Genomic DNA, 13,137 nt, shown 5'->3' on the forward strand with positions numbered 1-13,137 from the left:
TGGGGCCGGCACACCCCACCCACCTGGGTCCCCCTCCTGCATCTCTTGCATTGTCTGTCTTGGAGACGGCTCCCATCCGGGCACTAGCGTCAAGTGTCTCTGAGTGTTGCACTGTGGTTGTGGCTGCCCACCTAGCCTGGTCTGCCGGCTGCAGGGGGCCCTGGATGAGCTCATCCCCAGGTGCCTGTGGCCGTCTATGGACTCAGCCACCAAGTCAGGAGCAGAGCCATCAAGCCCAGTGGCCTTTCGTCCCAGGCAGAGTTCAGACCCAGAGCGAGAGCTGCTGTCCCGGCCACTGGCCACTGTTGGCACAGGCCCGCGGAGGGATCTAAGTCAGTAAGCCAAGTGGCCCTGAGCATCAGAGCCTCCCCGCCGACTTCTTGTTCTATGGGTCATCTGGTTGCCCTTGTCCTGGGACTTCTGTGCTCCACGGATGCCCAGTGTCTGTCTGGATGAGTGGGGCCCTGGGATCCTGGGTCAGCCAAGGGCCAGCCTGGTCCTCCCAGATGCCCCCAGGAATCGCCTTTGGAGCGAGGGACCCCCCCTCCTTGTCCCCCACCCACATGTCATGGCTCCATCCCCCCGAAGAGAGAGAGAGCTGCATCAGCTCTGTGTCCAAGAAGCTGAGTCTGGGTGAGGTCCTCAGGGCGCCCACTCAGAACCCAGAAGGAGGACGACTGGGGTGGAGTGAGCTGAATTTCCTTTCTATTTAAAGAAAAAACCCAAGTCAATATTTTTAGTTGCCAGCTAAGACGTAACCTCCTTTGCCCAGGGTCCTCCTCTGTGGTGTGGCTGGGTGGTAGCTGACCCAACCTGCCGGGAGTGCGGTGGGGGGGAGGAGGGGGAGGGGAGGGAGAAGCCCAGGGAAGGGGGTGGTCTGTCTCCCTGAGCTGTTTCGGGACACATGCTGACATCTGGTTTTAAGTGAGGGGTCTGTTTTTCTCCTCACTCGACCAGTGGGTTTGCCTGGAGCTCCAGAAGAAACCTTCAGGAAATCGGTGGCAGTTTCGAACCCGGGCTCCTTCTAGCCTCTGGATTTGGTTCAGATACCAGACCACCCAGGCGGCTGGCACTTAGCGAGCGTGGGCTGAGCCCTGTCTGGAAGTCACATCTGGGAGACACTCCACGGCGGACGCCGAAATCCAGGGCCATCTGCAGGACTGTCAACCTGTGTTTTTCTGTGCCCAGTGGGCCGGGCTGTAAGATGTTCATGGTGGAGGGGGGGTCAATTCTGTCTCCCAGGGCGGCCGGGAAGGACACAGGGACCAGCAGAGACCCAGCAAGAAGCTCCGCACCACCCTTACCCCCCAGCTCCCGCCCTCCCCACCCAGACGGTTCTGGGCTTTGGGGCAACGTTAGGGAGGTGAAACCTCAGTTGTGCTGGGCAAAGTGAGGTCAGGGGAGAGGCTGAGGCTGAGCGGCCCGCCTGGGCTGGGCTGCCGGATGGACGGCTTGGCTGGCGAACCGGGTCCATGGCCGCCGTTGTGGCCGTTACGGGGACGCTGAGAAGACGACTCTGTGTCCTCCGAGGGACCAACACATACCTGTGGGTAACGTGAGATCCAAACTGCTGATTGGTGGCCTCCGGGCCACCTGTCCCTGGAGCCCTGCGGCCACCTGCCCCACACGCAGCACCTGAGGGAGGATACTCTGTTCCCGGGTTTGAGTCTCCTGCGCATGGTGGCTGCATCTCAGCCACCTCCGTGGGAGACGGATCCCGGCACCCGGGGCATCTGCAAGTGTTAGAGGAACAGGCTTGGTGGGTGGGCGCGTGGCCTCCGCTTCCGCTGTCGCTGTGCCTCTGGCCCACTCCGTGCCTCTGGCCCCACGGACGTACTGTGGGGGTCTGGTGCTGAAGGCCTCTTTGAACCCTCACTCTGACTCTCCTTCCCAGAAAGCAAGGTTTGTCGTCCTGGTTCATAAAGGGGGAACTGGGCTCATGGGGGTCCAATCAGCCCCACTGGTCGGCAGCCGAACAATAGGGCCCGGATTTGAACCCAAATCTCTCTGACTCCAGGGGCCGACTCTTCCCTCCCAACGTGCAGTCTCCACCCCGTCATCCTGGAAAGCCCAATGTCAGTGAGAATCCCGTGTTCTCACTCCCAGCATACTAATGAGGGGACAGAAATGTGCCACAGGCGGCGTGGAGTGTCACAGGCTGCGGGGTCGGGCCTCGGGCCAGAAAGGAAGCCGTTGTTGGCAGCCCCCCTGAGACCGGGAGAGGGAGGTGTGGGCAGAGCCGGCAAACCCCGGCCTCTGCCCTGATACAGAACACACGGCTACACAGCCCGATGACCTGCTACTGATCCAGTCAGTGACAGAGTCAACAAGCACCTATTTGGCACCAACTGTGTACCAGGTGGGGGCGGGGCGGGCAGGCACAGCGATGAGGAATCAGCCCTTGCTGGGCTGGTGGGGAGAAGGCCAGGTGACAGATCATAGCTTGGTGTGGAAAGGGAGGCCCAGCTACCTCCTTCCCGGCCGAGCCCCTGACATGCATTGCTATTTGGGGGCATGAATGACTCCGGGGTGAGCTGGTTTGGCAGCTGGGCCGACCCCCTCCTTGCTGAGCCCGCACACCATGGCCAGACCCGGCGGGACCCCTCCTGCGTGAGAAGCATCTCGATGATCCCCACCACCGGGGAAGCGATGCTCGAACTTGCCCCCCAAACCACCCTCACCCACCTCCAGTGGGACTATTCTGCAAGTCTTGTGTGTTATATTGGAAAGGGATGGAATTTTGCTTTTTGCCCAGGGTGGGTTGTTTTAGCATAAAAATAATATTTTCGTTCAACTCTTACAGCAGGGTTTTTTTTTTCCCCTAGAACTTGGTGTATCTTTGGTCCTGTGTCTTCAAGTCTCCCCAAATCTGGTGGTGACTCAGTCCAAGAAGCTGGGACCCATCTAGGAAAACATCCGTGCTCCTCGGCTGGCTTCAAAGCCTGAGGGTCTGGCTTCTGTCACCTCTGCTGTCCACATGCACTGCCGGGATGGTTCCTCTCCAGCAGTCCAGGACCGCATGCAGCCACCTACCCCACTCGGGCTGCCTGGGATTGCCTGGGTGGGCCCCCACCCCCTCTCCATGCCCATCTCTACTCATCCTTCAAGACTCAACTCAGCACCTCCTCCTCCAGGAAGCCCTCCCAAGCCCCAGGTAGGACTCAGTGTGCTGCCAGTGTCCTCTGTGATGCCCTCTGGTATCGGGCTTCTGATTTCGTTTTAGAATGATGTTCCTTTCTGTCCACACCGTATTACCCAGGACTCTTCAATTGCAAATGACAAAAACCCAACCCGATTAGTTTAAGCTGGAGAAAAATGTGAGATTGGGTGGCTCACAAAACTGGTGAAGGCATGGGAGAAGCAAGCCTTGGGGGACAGGGACGTTAGGACCCCTCGGTATCCCTTGTCTACCTGGGTTCTTCCTCTGGGCCGGGAGCCCTGGCTGCCTACTCCCCAGGCAAACCCGCAACCACTCCTCAGTCACAGGAGAGAACTCTCTGTTCCCACCAGCTCCAGGTAGGAAAATTCCAGGGACGGTCTCTCAGCCTGGGGCCCAGGCTTTGGGTGCACATGCATTGGGGTAATTTGAGCCGAGCTGTGTAAGCAGCTGGTAGGAAGGTCTGGACCCATGGTGGAAACCTCAGGGGGCTGGGGCAGGCCAGGGCTGTGGGTCAGGGAGGAGTGTCGTTCCCACCCCCTGGGACTGAAGGGGAGAGACACACGGGGAGGCGATGCTGCCCCAGCCCCCGGACCTTCCTTCAAGGACGCGGGCACCCTTCGCAGCTGGGGTGAAAAATGGCCCACCCCACTCTTGGCCTACGAATGCGCCCCGGGGGGAGCCTGTGCGGCCCAGATTTAGTGGGGGGAGGCCAGGAGGCCGATGAGGCCAGAGCAAACAGATAGAGGGTGGGCGAGCTGAAGACACCTGGGCATCAGCCTCCCCTCTGATGGACCCAGCCTCGGGCATCGGCCCTCCTTCTGGGGGAGGGTGTGAAGGTGTGTTGGGAAAGGTCACGCCATAGTCCTACATCCCATGGGCACACACTGGACTGCTGGGGTCGGAGCCTATGGCAGGGGCTCCTCTCTTCAGGGTTTAGGACCACGGATGAGGCCCGCTGGCAACGGGGGCAGCGCTGAGCCCGGACAGGTCCACTTGCCTTGCGGGGACCCTTTCTGCAGGGTGCGGGGGCGGGCAGGCTGAGGTGTCCTGAAATCAGGCCCTGGGAAGGGGCCCGGGGGTCACTCTGCTGGGATGCGCTGGGCCGAGCCATCTGGGCAACCCGCCTGCAGGAGGGGAGCTGCTGGGTGAATTCTGGGGTGGGAGCAGGAGGACAGGGCGGCCTGGAGCCGGCTGAGGGAGAAGGGAGGACATCAAAAGAGCCCCTTGTCGGGACGAAGGAAGCCTGCTTCTGGAAGAGTCACCTGAGCGCTGGTTCTTGGGAAGCTCTCCACCAGGGACCCTCTGCCGTGGCCCTCAGGGGGCAGGCCGCAGCCCCAGCCCAGCCCACAGCGGCCTCCGTGTCCCCTGACGTCCAGCCCTGGGGCTTCCCGCCTCAGGGGACCGGCCGATCGAGCCGAGAAGGTAGCCCCGTTCGAGACAGCAGCGGCGTCTCCTTGGTCCGGGCCCCCCTCCGCTGCATCCTGCGGTTGGCGACAATCCCCCCGGCAGCGCACAGGGTCCCGGCATCTGTGAGGATCAGAACACGGCCAAGAAGGGAGAAGGTGCGGAGGCCTTGGGTCAGAGGCCCTGAGGGTAATTTTAACCGTTTGTTGCGGTGGAGGGGTCGGTGGGGATTGTCTGAGTCCGTGTTGGAGACCGGAGGCCACTCCTGGGTGTCTCGCCTGGAACTCTGCTCTCGGCACGGGGGACATCAGGCAGGCCGCCTGAGGAACTGGGCCTGTAAACATGGCCCTTGTTTGGGTGTCTCGGGAATGAGGCTCCTGAAGTAACTTTATAACTAGAAAACCTTTGGGGTGGCCGTTTCCGTCTCTGGAACACGGAATACCTGCTGAAACTATTATTTCTATTAACTAGACTGCCCTGATTTCTAAGGACCGACAGGCACCGAGTGAGACGGGGAAAACTTTCCAGCACGTGACAGATCCATGTGGGTGTGGGGCCAGCACGGCCTCCTGGGGGAGCGGCCCGCCAGTGGGCGCAACACCCCAGGGACGGATCATACCCCACATCCGAATCCAGCCATCTGTTCAGAGATGGGCCCTACCCAAAGCCCCAGGAGAGAGACGGGGCAGGGATCTGACCAGGAGAGGGAACGCGGGGCTTGCCTTGAAGCTACATCCACGCAGGACTTGACAAAGACTGGGAACATCTTAACTCACCACATCCAAGATGGGGAGCAGTGGGAGGCTGACAATGGGGTCGGGGGAGCGAGAGGGCTCTCCGGGCACCTGCTGTTGCGACCACGGTAATGGCCCACGCTGGACAAACCAAAGTCCTCCGCGGGCTCCCAGGCAGAGCCGAGACCCCATGGCCTTTCTTCCTCTAGAGTCTCAGGCCATCCAGAAGCTGTGAGCTGTGGCTTCCCTTGCGGGAAAGCCTGTCTACACACACCCAAGACACCCACGTAAATTGGAATTTCAAATAAACAACAAATAATGCTTGAGTATACTATGTCCTAAATGTTGCATGGACCAAATGTCTACTAAAACTGTATTTTTGTTCTTTATCTGAAATTCCAATTTGCCTTCATGTCCTGTAGATGTCCCTGCTAAGTCTGACGATCTTAATGAAAGTGAGCTGGTCAGCTTCTCGGCAACACAGCCTGACGTCCCTGAATCCGGGGCCTTCCACGGACAGGAGTTGGGCGCGCGCTTGTTCTTCCGGGTCTGGTCTGAGTTGGGGTTTCTGTCCCTTGCGACCAAAGGAGTCCAGATCAGAATAGCCAGTGATGGCCACAACTGGGGGAAAAAAAGCAACCTGGGAATCCAAGGGCTTGAAAATCCAGAGAGTAGCACCAGGGGCTTGAGAACTCTTAAAAGAGAATTTCTGGGGCTGGCGCCCTGGCCTGCAGCCTGGCAGGCAGATGAACCCCTGCCGACCCGGAGCCTTCCCGCCTCCTCCTGTCTTCAAACTCTCCCCTCCTTTTCTTCCTGGGCTGCTGATGATTGGTGTGGTCGTTGCTGTCCTACCAGAGTCTGTTGTCCCATTGCAAAGTAATTCATGTTTATTGGGTCATTTTAAACCCCACGCTTCCATACATTTAAAAGAATTTTGCATTATAAAACCCTTTCGTTACAGCATTATCTCCAGTGGGTAAATGCTAGAAATAACATACGTGTTCAGTGACAGGGACAGGAACGTTCATCAGGACGCTTCTCTTCCATGGGATATAACGCACGCGTGGAAACCAAGTGTGAAGACATGAGGAAACACAGAGAATGTTCGTGAAAATACAGGCGTACTGTAAAGCAGCATACAGAAGCCTGGCATGGCAAAGATCAAGTGCCCGGAGGGGATTCCTGAACATGAAAACAATAGGCAGAGTGACGGGCAGGCATGGCGGATCATTTTTCCCATTTCACAGTTTTTATGGTATTTTTTTATACACAACTAGAAAATTCACCTTTACGAATCGCTTTCCCTCTTGGTTGGAAGAGGGAAGGGGAAACAGACCTCAGCCCTTGTAGTTAATGGAGGGGCCAAATGAGGAGGCGGTGACAGCGGTGAAAATCCAGGTCACCGTCCCACCCAGACCCCACTTTGCTCTCAAGTTCAGCAGTCAACCCCCCCCCCCAGTTCTGTGATTTTTCTTTCCAACAATGCTCCTTCACACAAAAAATATGATGACAGTGTCCACAGGCCCACCGAGATGGCGGGAGCAGAGTGGCAAGGTCCCAGGTGTGGGGGGTAGACCTTGCCCCCCTTTACCATGCCCCCTCCCCGTCACCCCAAGATGAGTGCTGGCCCCGTTGCCGCCACTCCAGGCCACTGTGAACGTGGGAGATTCCGTTTCCCCGGGGCCACCCCCGCCTTGTCCTCCACCCATCAGCCTCTCGCATCGGCTGCCCCGGCTTCGAGAAGCTCTGTGGGCCGCGCCCTGAGGAAGCCGCGCGGTCCGAGGCACCAGCCCGGTTCTCCTCGCTTCACCCACAGACACCTGCCTCGGGGCCCACAGCAGACCTTCCTGAGCCTCCCCTGGTGACTCAGCCCTGCTGGGGTGGCCTTCCCATGTTACGGAGATGGCCCTGCTCAGTAGCTACCCCCCGCAGGAGGCACACATGTCTGGGCGTCGTGTGAACAGTGACATCTGGACCATCCCCGAACCCCAGAAGCCGTAGCTGACGACTCATCCGACTCATCCCGTTTTCACGATCGCCCTCCAGCCACTCGCGCACACGTTTACTGCCCGGCCTCTGCGGTCTGGGTCCCTGGCGGGCCGCTGGGCCGGTGGCGGAGTGGACAGAAGGCAGCCAGGGGCTCCCAGCCATGCTGTCCCCATTCTGTTGGGGGCCCGGCAGGCAGGCAGGCAGACGCCGTCCAGGGCTCCAGCTGTGGTTACACAGAGCTCGGAGGAGACCCTGGAAAAGACCTTCAGGCCAGCGGCTCCTGAGCTTGTCCACCAAGAGTGGACAAGAGCTTCTTCCACCAAGAAGAAGTCCCTGTCTTCTGCCCTCCGGCTGGCTGGGCCAGAACTTCGGTCAGGAAAAATGGTTCCGATGAAGCAATAAGGAGCAGCCAACGTGGTCCAGCACGGCGCCGGCCAGCACCGGAGGGGCCTCCCCGGACTGACCAAAGCCTGGCCCCAGACGGAGAGCTCTGCCCTCCTGATTGGCCCCAGCCTCCTCTCGGGTCCGCGCTGGGTTTCTGCTGGGCTTCCTGAGACACCCAGCAGCCCCCCAGCTGTGGTGTCTCTCGTGCATTGCCCAGCACGGGTGACAGCCCTTTGCTCTCACCCTGCAAATGGTCAGCAGGCAGAATCCCGGCATGACCGGACGTGGGGGCTGGGGAGGGCTGCTTGGCTCTGCTCTCTGCCGTGTCCCTCCCTCTCAGGCTCCCCATGGTGAGCAGAGGGCCGCCAGCAGCTCCAGGGCAATTGGCCCTGGGGTAGGGGGCCAGGGACCTGGAGGAGCTTTGGCCCCCATCCTCGGATCACTCTGGTTTGACCAACCTGGGCCACAGGTCGCCTGGAACCAGTCACTGCAGCTGTGGGCGTTGGGGGTCTTGACGCACCAGGACCCCGAACACGGGCACGTGGAGGCTCCCCAAAGAGGGGCAGGAGCAGGTACCTGTGACTCTCAGGGCTGCCTTCACGGCCGCTAGCTGGGCCCCGTCGTCGCAAGGGCCGGTAGGCGGGAGCCTGCCTCCCCAGGTTACTGCAAGGACAGCACCACCACCCCAGCAGGGAGTGGGAAACTGACACTGGTTTTTCCGCCAGCTCTGGGCCACCTCCTCCAGGAAGACTGTTCTCCGTGTGCTTCCCAGGCGGAGGCAGTCACGGGCCGACTGCAGCCTCTGGTTTCCGCCTTCATTCCTGCCTACGGTCTTCCCTTCTCCCCGGGGGCTCTGGGCGTGTGTCTGTCCCTGGTGCCTCTTGGTCCCTAGGGACATCTCCCCTTCTGGATCAAGCCTGTGGTTCCTGTCGCTGCCTTGTGAAGTCACCACTCTGCTTGGGTCCCGCAACCAGCAAATCTCCAGCTCCTCTGTCCCCAGTGGTTCTGCAGTTTTACTGAACGCCCCCCCCTCCCCACCCCGCCAAAATCTTTATGCTCCTGGGAACACGACACAGGTGGGAGGTGAGAATCAGGCAGAGGACACAGAAAAGACCAATGATGGTATCAGGCCCCTCGGCTCCCTCCTGGTGTCTCCCTCTGGCCCAGGGCTTCCCCAGCTGGTGGGCTGCCAGCAATGTTGGGGGGGACGGCTGAGGGACCCATGAAGCCCGGTCACCTGGCCCACCGAGGTCTCTCCCGGGAGGCCTATGGGCCTCGAGCAAATGGGGTGCAGCCACTTTGCCCAGACATACCTGCGTGTGTAGAAGGGACGTACGCAGGCCCTCCCTTGGGGACCAGACTCTCCCCTCCCCTCCGCCAAGCCCCCCACACAGCACAGCGACCAGGTCTGTCACCCACGCACCCCGTCTCCCGCAGGAAAAAGGAGAGCACAGATTTTGGCAAAACAATTTTATTGTTTAAAAAATACATGTTCCATTTGACATACAAAAAGTCATTTTAAAAACCCTGTTCTGAATGTGTCTCACTGTCTAAGACATCTCTAAGTGTCCGCCGCTTCCGCAGAAACCAGGGGCAGCCTCTCCTCGTGCACGAAGACAAGACACATTCCTGCCGCTTGCCAGAGAGGGCTTCGCGCCTTCGGTCTCCCCACGGCACAAGGACATAGTCCCTCTGAGCGAGGAGGTTCTCACCTCTCTGCTTGCCAGGCAGAAGCCCGGTACGGAGTGTCCCAGCACGGGACGCCCGGACAAGGTCTTGACCGTGACACCCACTGGTTTCCATGCTGGCCCCACGCCCCATCTAGGTCTCCTGCCGGCCCGGGATCAGCTCAGCCTTCCTGGCTGGAGACGAGACCCCGCACTCAGCCCTTGGTTGCGGGACCGGGAGAAGACTGTACAGGTCCCACCTCGGAGAGCTGGATGCACTCTGGGCCCTCGACCAGAGCTAACCCAGCGTCCTGTCCTTTCCTAGTTAGGTATCTCGTGATGTTTTATGACCGACCTCTCTAGACTTCCGGAGCGGTGCGGCTAAACACCACACTGACGAGTTCATGCAGCATCTGTTTGCACTTCTACTTTCACAGCGAACTACTAGCCATTCAAATGTGCTCCCTGGGCGCTCAGCAACCAAAAATGAGTCTGTTTACCCGGCCTGCACCAGACGGGCGGGAAAGATGCAGAGACTTCCTGCAAAACACCCGAGAGCGGGGCAAGGGGTGTAGACAAAGACCATCCTAGGGAACGAACACACAGCAGAAGCATAATTCATCTAGCGCACCCCCCGCCCTGTCCGCCTGCAGGTCACGCACAGACACGGCCCCCGGGGGTCTGCTTTGCCAACAGAAGCTCCCCAGGGAGGAAGATTCCCCAAATAGATCATTCTCCCCAGCTCGCTGGGATTTCAGAAATGCCTCCTCCAATCTTCTGTCGTTTCTGTCTCGTGCTGGCGACAGCACTGGTGAGCTTGTGCCTCGCTTAGCAACGAGCCGTGGATGCCGCGCTCACATCCCACCCAGGCAGCCGGCTGGGGGCCACGGAGCACCGCCTCTGGAGAAGACATCTGCCACCGCATGTCCCCAGAAACACACGCCGGTCTGGGGTCCCGCTCGCTCCAGCGGGTGAAGACACATGTGGAGGGAAGACTGCAGCGTCCTGCCCCAGCGTTGACAGGGCACGAAGGGACCGTCACTTCCATGGAGACGCCACAGGGTGTGAGAGGGGCCCATGGCCCGCCAGCGCCCCCCGCAGGCCCCCTAGCACCAGACGGAAGCTGGACAGAGCCTGTGCCTCGGGTGAGCTCCGGTCGGCAGAGGGCCGGCAGGGCCCACGGGGGAAGCAAGCCACACTTCCAACCAGGCGACACTCATTGCTGGAACAAACATGCCCAGAGCCTCTGAGCGCCGGGCGGACCAATTGAGCCGCTCGCCCCTGTGATCCGGCCAGACGCCCCCTTGGGCTCCTGTTAGCGGCCAACACTGGTGTGGCTGGAGGAGGGGACCCCGGGAGTGCCCAGCACGGGCTGCAGCAGGCCCTGGGGTGGTGGGTAGGGGTGGTACAAGCAGCAGAGGCTAACAGCAGGAGAAGGCCTGGTGACATTGGGTGGCAGCAGCCCTCTCACGGCCCTCGGCCCTCTGGGTTTGTCTTTCAAGGGGCGGGCGGGCGCGGATGGCACTGGCCGGCCACCACGGGCCTTTCCCTGGGACTCGTGCGTTCTCGAACACGCCGCCGGGCAGCTTCTCTACAAGCGGCCTGAGGTCTGCAGGCTCCTGTCTCCTTAGGAGAAAAACCTAACCGGATAAAACCAACACAGACTGAGTCTATGCTGCTTATGTGAGACCGCATGTGTTTTTGTTGAAAATAAAATTTTTTTTGTCCCTGGAAAACTAAACAGCCCTTAAGACCCCTTAAGGGCCTATGGAAGCTTCCCCCTCCTTTCTCTGCCACACCGCCCTCGGCTCTCTGGACAAATGGGGAAGCGAGGGAGCGAGGCAGAGCAGCAGCGAGCTCTGGGCCCGGGAAAGCCTGGTCCTCTGGGGAGATAACCCGGGGAGGGGGGCACTCCGACCCGCCAGGCCGCCGACCCGCGAGCCCCAGGGTGGGACTAGAGCTCTGTCTGCAGAGAAGCGAGCAGCAGCGGTCAGCGCGACAGGACTGTTTTGACTTGCGGTCAGCAGAGAACTGTGCTCCCAGAGCAAACTCCAAGTCTGGCTTACGACCACCTGGAAAGTCCCTCCCTTCTCTCCCCACAGCACACGGCGAGGTGCTCGCTCTAGTGATGCTAATACCAGCCCCCCAGGTCCACAAGGGCAGACAGGCTCCCGCCTGCCCCTCGGGGCACCCTGGCCTGGTGGCATCAGACAACTACTGTTCTGGTGTCCAAGTCTCCACAAACAAGGACCCCCCCCCCCACGTTCCTCACAGGGCACATGAGAGAGTGGAGGCCACCAAGCACAGCGTGTCGTGCCTGCCCGGTCCTCGTCAACCCCTCGAGGAAGGGAGCCGAGCACCTGGCACGGGGCGGGTAGGGGGGCCAGAGCGGCACCCACGCTGGGGCCATAGCAGCCTTGCTGCAGCAGACGGGCCCGCGGCACTAACCTGGGGAACAGCCCGGGCTCCCATCCCAGCATGCTCCCTCGTGGTCCCCAGCTGAGTCTGACACACGGGCTCCCTTCTGCACCTCGGGGCCCTCGGCTCACGGACAGGGTGAAGTTGGATTAGAGCAGCATTTTTCGAACTAAGTATCTAGCAGGCTCTAAGCAGCTTTTCTCAAACACGAAATAGAGAAACTGGAGGGTGTCTCACGTTCTAAGAATCCCTTCATGGAACTTGTGCGTGAGGCAGCCTCGCACACAAATGTGATCACGGACTCCGGAGGTAAGGTGTGCTTCCGGCCGTGGGTCATGGTCCGGAAAGGCGGAACACCCCGGGTCTAGGTGGCCCAGTACAGGACAAGGGGGCAAGCGGACGCAGGGGAACACTGGCAGTGTCTCCTGGTGGACTTTTCTGCTGTGATCTCAGGACAGCACTTGGCCCCCCTGCCCCATCCCCCGCCCGACCCACCCACGGATGAAGGCAGGACCCTCCATTGGGACGGGAAGTCCTGGGCTCAGGCCCACACTGACTCACTATTATTCAGCAGTGGTGACATCAAGAGCCCGCTGGCCTACGTCGTGGCGGTGTTAAAACCACAGAGGATGAAGTTCCTGAAGAACACATGGGGGCGTGTTCAAGGCCAAGGGCTCCTGGGCGGCGGGGAGGGGAGGGCAGGGACGGTGCAAGCGCGCCCCCATGTGGCCACAGGCGGCACCAGGCCTGCAACCATCCGTGTCCGCTCAAGAGCATGAGCCCTGGAGGCAAAAGAAAACAGCTAAAACGCAGACCCCCAGACACAGAGACTAGCCGACCCGGCACCGGGGTTCTGCTTTGCCAAGGTTAGCTCTCCCGGTGTAAGGACAGATGTCCTGCCGGAGGGTCGTGGGAGGCCGGGGAGCTTTGAACACGAGAGCCTTTCACACAGAGAACCCCCAGCTCAGGCCCCAGAATTCTTTTCAATCCACAGCCTTGAAGAAAGTATAAACAATCAAAAGCAGAGCAATGCGTCTGCCGATGTATTTCCTCACCAAGGAAAGCCCTCAGGGTGACACCAACAGCTGACACAAGGTGTGACTCTAAAACAAGAGAGCAGCCACCCGGGAAAAATCGGGCTCATTCCCTCACCGTCCTGCCTTGGGCGCATGAGCATGTGGGCAGCTGACATGCCAACTAAACGTGTGAGAATATTTCTTAAAGGAATTTCAGAGAGACACCCCACCCCCCGCCACTGTTCCGGGCCCGACACTAACGGAGAACGGAGCACCCACCTCCTCTCAACAGGGGCTTCCTGTCCCTCCCCCCAGGGGGTCAGTGTGTCGCCGGGGCAGCAGGAGGGGCCAGCAGACAGCAAGCA

The sequence above is a fragment of the Martes martes genome (assembly GCF_963455335.1).
Source record: "Martes martes genome assembly, chromosome: 4".
Taxonomy (NCBI): Eukaryota; Metazoa; Chordata; class Mammalia; order Carnivora; family Mustelidae; genus Martes; species Martes martes.